The 9061-nt window shown below is 39.9% G+C and overlaps 1 long non-coding RNA gene across 1 annotated transcript; it reads right to left on the reverse strand.

Annotated features, from left to right (window-relative positions):
* Positions 1 to 499: 499 nt before the first annotated feature.
* Positions 500 to 6928, reverse strand: LOC139038406 (uncharacterized). Its single transcript, XR_011491369.1, has 2 exons — positions 6809 to 6928; positions 500 to 808 (listed from the first exon to the last, which is right to left on the reverse strand). It is a non-coding gene; the product is annotated as an uncharacterized lncRNA (long non-coding RNA).
* Positions 6929 to 9061: the final 2133 nt, after the last annotated feature.

Below are 9061 nucleotides of genomic sequence, written 5' to 3' on the forward strand. Positions count from 1 at the left end.
TAATTAAAGAAACCACCAAGGAAAAAGAGCCAATTTATTTGAATCCTGTTCATAAAAACTACATCAAGAGCCCGAAGGTACAAAATAATGTGGATAAGATGGCAGATTGATGATTTTTAAAAATTCTGCGTGGGATGCATCTTGATATTAATTCAAATGAGTATCCCTCATCTGAAAATAATACAAGAAGCAAAATTTTTTATCCTTCTTAGGAGAAATGAAATTCTATTAAAATGTCAGATAAGAAGTTGCCACATAGCTTGAAGTCCACTTGACCTCTAGTAATGCCTTAACATCAGCGTGTTATGATTTATTCATATTTTCTACATTCCCATTGGAATAGAGGGGCCTTTGTCTTTAATGCTTTCAAGAGTTTGAAATTCATCCTGAAAAACTTATCCTAGACAATATTGCCTGAACCACAGGGAGATATTTTAGGGCATCAATGAGTTTCCTATTTTTGTCAGTAACAAAAATCTAAATGGAGTTGAGGGTATCATGTTTTTACATTAGCATTAGACGCTGCAATTTATTTTAAAGGAAAAGCACATCAGTAAAATACCTCTCACCTTTATATTCCATCAGGGTAGTGGTGAGAATTCTAGGTCCCTAAACACAAATTCACAATTGCTCTTTGTGCATCTTAGCTTAATGACGGCTTCTTTTTGAAAAGCAGTTTTCTCTCTCTGCCACGTTCTGCTTCTCCCTCTGAAATACTGGGTCACTTGGGCCGTGTCTCTGCAGGTACGGGAACTAAAGAAAAGCTTGCACACTGGAGCATTTGTCGACCACAGAATGGAAACCCAGTCTTTGAAGAACAATATACAGAAAATGATCAGTGTTGAAGAACTTAAAATGAAATAACTTTTTTAGAGAGGAAAAATATACATAGAATGTCCAACTTGCCCATTGACAAGATGAAAAGCAAAGCATTTAAACATGTATTGCATGAATATCATGTCATAAAAATATACATCAACATCTGGTCAAGTCCAGTTAACTACAAAGAAAAAAGCAGACAGAAAAAAAAAATACATGTGAAAATAAAGGAGGGTAAGAAAAGTGATGAAAAGAAGGAGAATGGATTAGAAAAGTAGAACCCAGGAGCAAGAGAATAGGACTCGAACTGAGAGGGAATCTCTAGGAGGAAGAGCAGGGTGTCACCGCGGAAAGACTTCAGCGGGCCTTCACCTCCACTCTCTGCAGCCCCACTATCGAACCTGGTTTGTCATTCCTCTGAGCAACTGACGGATCCTGTGTGAGATTCTTCAGAATCTCTCACGCCTGCTGGCTTGCTCAGTCATAACCTGTGTCAAACCACATGGAGGGACTCCTTCAAGTAAACTGTGGACAAGAAAACACATCAGAAACTTGACCTAAGCTCTACGTCTTCCTTACGGAACTTTCTTCTTTCCAGCTGATCACACATGTTGTTTTTGTTGATATTAAATCTGGGATAGTTGATAGATATTTACTTTTAGAAAACGTGCCCCTAGTTGACATAAAATTCAGCTAAGAGCAGGATCTAGTATGGTTGCCTGCTAATTCTTTAATACCTTTGGTACACTTGAGGGTTTAAAATGTTATGGCTATTTTACCTAAAAGAAGTTTTATGTTGGAGAGCTCTAGTAATTTTCTGTGAGTTTTGTCGATTTGTAAGTGTTTGTAAGAAAGAGCTTGCATTTTAGAAGGCCATTCTTCTTGTCACTACTGGTTGGGTATTCTGGATCCTGGGACAGTTGCTATATTTATCATGGATATTTTTTCCTAATTTATTTATTGTTCTATTAAAACCAAGTTGAACAATTTGCTATATCCTAGAGGATTCTGATGAAAACACATTAACTCATGCAGACATGCTAATATTATCTTGTAAGAAAGAAAATTGCAGAAGTCAGTTTACTGGCCTTGGAAATGTCATTTGAGAGAGTCATAGAGCTACATTTTCAAGACTAATGGGGAAAATCCCAGAACCTTCAAAAGAGAGTGCCGAGCAATGAAACAATGTCCATAAGAGATATATTTTTAAGGGTATAGTCAATGAACAGTCTACAATGAACATTTAACTTAACTTCTACCAAATTCAGTAAACTGAATAATTCTGATAATTTTAAACTTGAACATAATCCCTACAATGAAGGATCTCATAATCAAGGGAAGAGTTAATTGAAAGCTCATTCTAATTTTTCTAACCCTTTGGTTTTTTGTTCTTTAATGTTTGATACATTTAAACTCAGATTTGTATCTGCAACCTAATTTTGTCCACAATAACTTTTGCTTCAGTAACTAGGGCACCCAGCACTCTAATTCAGCCTGAACTAGGACTTAACGAAGTCCTTCTTGGTGGACAGCTCGCAGCAAGCTTTCTGTCCTTTAGTGACAAGGTGAAACCCTGACTCTGCCCCCTATTTTTCTGCATTGCTATAGAGGTGCCATCTCTGGCATAAAGATCAGGATGTGAGTTACTGTTATCAGTGAGAAGGTTTCAGAGGGACAATTGTGACGGAATGGAGGGAACCTCAATATGAACAAGCAACCCGCATGTCATGCAAATAGGTTGTGGCTGATTAACTGAAAGCAGTTCCTCTGCACCCTTCTTGTTTGCCCATTTCTACTTCCCTCTAACCTTGAAAGAACTTAATTATGAGGAATGAGATCACTAGGCAGTTTAAAGTAACTCCTGACTTAGATTCTCCTGAATGCACACCAAGCCTTGCCTAACCTGTTGATTCTTTTCCTAGATAAAAAGAAGTAACAATGAAGGAAGAAGTAGTTAAAGAATGATTAGCTTTCTAACCCCCAGCTGCCCCCTTAAGCAATCCTGCGGGCAGAGCACATGGGGAAGATAACATCTGAAGAGTTAGCCAGTCTGCACACAATAGACAACAATGCAGAACCAAACCTCCTGCCTGGATGATTTGCTGAGATTCTCTTCCCCCACCTTCCCTTTAAAAACTGTAATAACTTAACAGAATCTGCTGAGATGATCTCCAGACATAAGTCCACCTTCTCCCCAGACTGCTGACCTTTCTGCCTAAAGCATCTTTCCTTTCTACTGACACTTGCCTCTTGATTATTGCCTTTTGAGCAGTGATCAGATGAACCTGAGTTCAGCAATATAACAACTCCTGATAAAGAATGTTAGCACAATGGATCATGCATCCATCATATATTAGAGACTAATATATGACAGGTTAGGAATGTCAGTTCTATCCTTGAGGCTGCCTGCGTTCCTTGACTTGTGGTCCCTTCCTGTCTTCAAAAGCACCAGTGTAGCATCTTCAAATTCCAGTCTGACTCTGGCTCTCTTGCCTCCCTCTTGCACTTGTAAGGACCCTTGTGATTAATTTGGTAATTCCAGATCATCTGGGATAATCAGGGATAATCTCCTCATCTAAAAAATCCTTAACTTAATCACATTTGCAAAATCTCTATTACCATGTAAAGTTCACAGGTTCCAGGGATTAGGACATGAATATTTTTGAGAGGAGTTTCCCTGGGGGCTCAGTGGTAAAGAATCTGCCTGCAATATAAGGAGTTGCAGGTCTGATTCAATCCCTGGGTCTGGAAGATCACCTGGAGGAGGGCATGACAACCCACTCCAGTATTGTTGCTTGAAGAATCCCACGGACAGAGAAGCCTGGCAGGCTATAGTCCATAGGGCCGCAAAGAGTCAGACACAACTGAAGTAACATTATGCATGTCTTTGAGAGACCATTATTTTGCCTACTATATATGTTAGAAAATATATATGGAGGAATGCTCATGCTATCAAGAAGTATCAGTTATCAAGAGTGATAATGGTTACAATTATTACTTCCATAAAATATAAAAGGGAAGATTATGTAGAAGAGTACTCATTTGCATTTGTATTGTTTTAACATTTATGCATTACTGTAATTCATTTATTTACTCAGTAAGCAATTTTGTAGCAACTAGACCTCTTGAACTAACCATATTAGCTTTCTTGTCAATTATGCTAAGAATCAATAACGTACAAATCAATGAGACAGGAGGGAAGGGAGCAGGATGACATAGCTTTGCAGATAGTACAGAAATACTAGTTAGAACCTCCTAGGCCCAAGATGGTGGAAGATTCAATTTTTAGTAGAACTGGAGCCTGTTAGACACTCCCTGTGATAATAATAGCACATGCTAAATGACTCACCCATAGGTGCTATGATAGTTCCAAGGCCAAACTCAAAAGGCCAGAAAATGGGCAGTGACCCAATTCCCAGAAACTCTCACCCCTGCTCCAAGATAGTTAGAATACTCACCCCACTCATTAGCTTATAAACTTACCAATAAAAATTAGCCACCCTGTATTTCAGGACCACTCTAACCTTCTGAGACAGACCACACTTTGTCTATGGAATGTGTATCTCTCTAAACAAACTTGCTTTCTCTTTCCTATGGCTTGCTCTCAAAGTCTTTTCTGTGTAAAGTCAAGGACCTTCACTTGGCAACCCCTCCCAAGAACTGGCCAAAGACGTGGGGACATGATCAGCCTCTTGCACCCCATTTTCCTGCAACATCAGCATCAGATTATTATAAAGACTCAAATATTTAGTTCCTTGTCAGACACTTCAAGGGCTCAAGTATGGTCCTATGTTGTGCGTCTCTGTTGCTAGTAAATGTACTTGAGCTAAAAACAGTCTGAACCAATCAGCATGCTCTCTGATTAAAAAACAAGTTTTCTATTTTCAGTTTTGTTGAGATGTGAAAGAAGAAATTCAGTGTTTTTGTTTAATGGATGAGAAGGTCTTCACTTTGGTATTTCCAAATCAAGCAAGTATTATCACCTCTCAGAAGAAACAGCAGGGTTAATCTACCTACTTGGATTTGAATACCAGAGTGGAAATGAGGGTGGTATTTGCCTGGCTTAAAGAATGAGACTGGAAAAGCAGTATCAGTACAAAGCTTCAGGAGGCCTGTGGGTTGGGTGTGGTTTGTTGATCTTTCTTTCAGTACCAGCTAAGTAGTTTCTGTTTCAAAGAAAAGGCAGTGGCTTCTCTACCAGGATAGCACCTCAGGTTGCATGGCGCTTTAAGAATTCAGGTGCTCTACAATATGATCTCAATATCTGAATTCATTTGAATAGAAAGAACGGTTAAAGATGACTGCTCACAGATTATTGCAAAAGGCAAGGCCTTATTATTGCTAGCCCACATGTCACTAGCCACTCAATGGCACCGAGCATCGCACTTCATGGAAATAATAGGACAGCCCCTTTGTTCTAAGTTCATGCATATGCTCTTGGGGAATTAGGACACACAGCAGATGTAAATCAGCTTTTAATCCAAGTCCCAGTGTGGACAGTACAGAAGAGAGAAGTGGTGGGAGTCAGGAGGAAAGAGAATCATAACTTGTGCCAAAGAAGAGACTATCCTGTTTGTTTTGTATTTTTAAATCAGGTTGGATCACTTATATGTACACTCAGACACTAGTTTCTCTCTACATTCTTGAATGCTCTCTTTCTTTCTGAATTACTGGAGTTGAAGTGAAGCTTAATCCCAGTGAGAGAAATCTCCAGCAGGACCTTCCTGGTCTAAAACACTAGGACCTCATCTCACAGAGGGGCCTCCAACAGGCCCGGGATTCCGGCAGGGCGACACTTGGCAGGCTGTGGAAGAACTACTCTCAGATTCCCCTAGAAGCCCCTCAACGTATAGCTCATCCAGAGGCACCCGATTCCCAGCTGGCCAGGGACTCTTTGGGGCTGGGTGGTGAAGCTTGGACCCTCTTCCTGTGTACCTCACGTGCGTGCTCAGTCGTGTCCGACTCTTTGTGACCCCATGGACTGTAGCCCACCAGGCCCCTCTGTCCATGGAATGTTCCCGGCAAGAATACTGGAGTGGCTTCCTGTTTCCTCCTCCAGGGGATCTTCTCGACTCAGGGATCGAACCCATGTCTCCTGCGTCTCCTACATTGGCAGGTGGATTCTTTACCACTGTGCCACCTGGGAAGCCCATGTGGACGTTGGGAATCCTCTATTCCCCTACTCAAGCTGCCTCTGCACAAGTTTGTTTCCGCATGAGCCGCTCACGGGCCAGGTAAAGTGGAGATAGTGATACTTTACTGCTTCTGTTCAGCTGCTTGCTAGATAGTGGGTCTCCCATGCAGTGCTGATGGGTTTTCAATGCCATTCTATTAGCCTGATCACAGTATAATTCTACTTGGATGCAAAATTAGCAGCAGAATCATATTTTACCTCTAGCTTCTAATTGGCAAGAGTCACATGCTTTTATTAAACTATTCCAATCAAGGCTTCACAGCATCATACATTCTGCTTATCACAGGGCCCACCTGCAGCCAGCTCTTCTGCTTGCCTCTTATCAGCAAAGCCAATTACTTTCTCCTGTGCTTGCTTTGTGGTTTTGCTTATAGACTCCACCACACCTCCACAACTAAGCCTCTGGGGTATTAGGTAAATCCTATTCCTGATGATCCTCCCTCCCCACCCTGCGCATGTTACTACCTTGAGGTGGTCTGTGAGTTCTGGTCTGTCTGCTTTTCTGCATCCAAGTGTTCGCAGCATTCCTTGTATTTCAACGTTTTCTTGTTTTGCAGGGTCTGTCTATTGTTTCCCGCTTCTCCATTGCTGCTTCCTCTTTCTTTCCCTTGTCAAGTTTCCAAAGCCTTTTCTAACCCTCACTTAAGAATGATGTTTTAAAATGAAATAATTCCTTACAAACTCCTGTTCCCAACATCTCCTCTTCTTCATTAATTGATAAGTTTCTATAGAGATATTAAGCGATAAGAAAAGGCAAGCTCTTTAGCATCAAATGGAGTTGGATCCATCACTTACCAGGTGGATACATTTTGAATTCTCCTGGGTCAGCCATGGTATCAGTTTCTTCATCTCTTAAATGGGACGATTTGCCTCCTTGAGAAGGTGTGAACATTGCTTGAGTTATGAACTGGAACCACTAGGACCTGTGAGCATTTACTGTGTTAGCTTTCTTCTCTTTCAAGGTTTAGCAAGTATTTTTTTAAGCAGTCAACTAGACATTGCACAAAGCTTTGGAGGAATGGTGTGTGACTTGGAGGAGTTTATAATTCAGCAAATAAGATCAGAAGAAGCAAAGTCAAAACCAGATCTAAGTAATGACAGAAACTTATGAACCAGGCACTTAACTGACAAACCTCAAATATACCGCAACAGAAAAGAACAACTCCTTCCAGTAATAAAATCCTACAATTAATTTATTCACCCAAGTTTCCCTCTCTTCTTTACCTGGGATATACCCCTCCAGAAACCATACAATTAACAGCAATAACACCAACAGTAACATAATTAATATCAGTGAAGCACTCTGAGGCAATAATAAGTGGCATAGAAGATCAAAATGGAATCTATGTAATATTCATATTAAATTTAATAACTATTTAAATATTTATAAATTATCTAGCATTTTATATTTGCAAAATGCTTCACAACCACTTTTTATTAATTATTAGATACCACTTATCCCTTGGCACTCAAGTTTCCAGTGTAGCAGTGCTGATTTTTTTATTATTAATCTTAAAGAAACATTCAGCTGTATCAAGTATTTTTCTAAATCCTTACATCTGAAGTATTGGGTCACATGGCAAGATACATCAGTACAGAAATAGTCATCTTTGCAGCACCTAAGTCCATTGTTTTAGAACTCAGAAAAGAGAAATAACTTGTGCAAGGTCACAGAGTTAGTCCTGTTAATGGAGGGGTATGTAGAAGTCCTAGAATAGCCTAGCCCTTGGGGTTTGTTACTGAATATATAGAGATGTCAGATAACTGGTGCTGTGATAACTGGATTAACTAGAACTGTCTGGAGAAAAAATTTGAGCATCGTGTTTGCATTTTCCCAAGGTCTGTATAAACCACTGCGTGAGGAGAACAGAGCCTAGAGTTGCTTAAGTCCAGGTTCGCTTAAAGCCATGAATGTCTGTGTATTACATGCACTTCCCAATAAAGGTCATGATGTCTTGAAACCAGTCTTATTCGTGATTTTTTCTATCTAATGCCTGTGTCCTCAAATGCCTTTGCTCCTGCTCTGGTAGAATATGTGTTAAATCCTCTCTCCAGACTAGACTCTGAACTCACCAAAAAGACATGGACTGTGTCTTCCTACATTTTGTTTCCTTCCACCTGGGCAGTGCCTGGCATATGGAAGGCACGCAAGTATTTTCTCACTACTCTATTGTTAGATGGCAAATCTCAAGAGGGCAAGGGTCTCGTTGGCTCATCTCTGCCTTTACAGCAATCTCTAGTACAGTGTCTCATTTACAGTAAATCTCAATGGACACTTGTTTCATGAATATATAAATAATTCTAATGAATATATAGAAATTCAGTTATTTGTCATGATACATGCAAGTACCAATTTTATAATGTCATTGGATAAAAATTTTAAAAACTAATGATGAATAAGTAGGTAACAATTCCAGCATGCACAGGTCAAGCTGGAAGATCAGACACCATCAGAAGCAAGTTCCATTTGCTTTTTCATGGCTGAATGTAAGTGTTTTCTTCTTTTTTTTTAATCATTTTTTTTTTTTTACTGTGGTAAAATATCCATAACATAAAATCCACCATTTTAATTATTTTAAAGTGTACAATTCAGTGGCATTAAGCATATTCACAGTGCTACACATATATCACCGCCTAGTTCCAGAACGGCACAATGTTTTGTGGTGTCTAACACAATTGTGTTCTTACATTCTGGGGTGGGAAATCAAATGTAGCACAAATACAAGCCAGGGTTTAAGAACTACATGGGAATGAATCTAGTCACAGAACTTTTCACTCAATTAGAGAAAGCTACTTCTTTCACTTTGTCCTCGAGTTAAACTGTAGTCTTTTGAGATCTGTTGGTAAAAGAGAGGATAATATTGGGGGAAATAATGTGTTAGGACTTGATCTCTCTGGGTGCTGGTGACTTACTCTGCCTCCTTGACCCTCAGGGTCTGGAGGCGGCTGTGGGAACTAACTGGCCCGGTTAATCTTCACCAGGATCCCTTGAAGGGATCTCCAACTCTAGACTGTAGGATGGTGACAAAAAATGACTGTGGATTTCCC

The sequence above is a fragment of the Odocoileus virginianus genome, chromosome 15 (genome assembly GCF_023699985.2).
Source record: "Odocoileus virginianus isolate 20LAN1187 ecotype Illinois chromosome 15, Ovbor_1.2, whole genome shotgun sequence".
In the NCBI taxonomy this organism is placed as follows: Eukaryota; Metazoa; Chordata; class Mammalia; order Artiodactyla; family Cervidae; genus Odocoileus; species Odocoileus virginianus.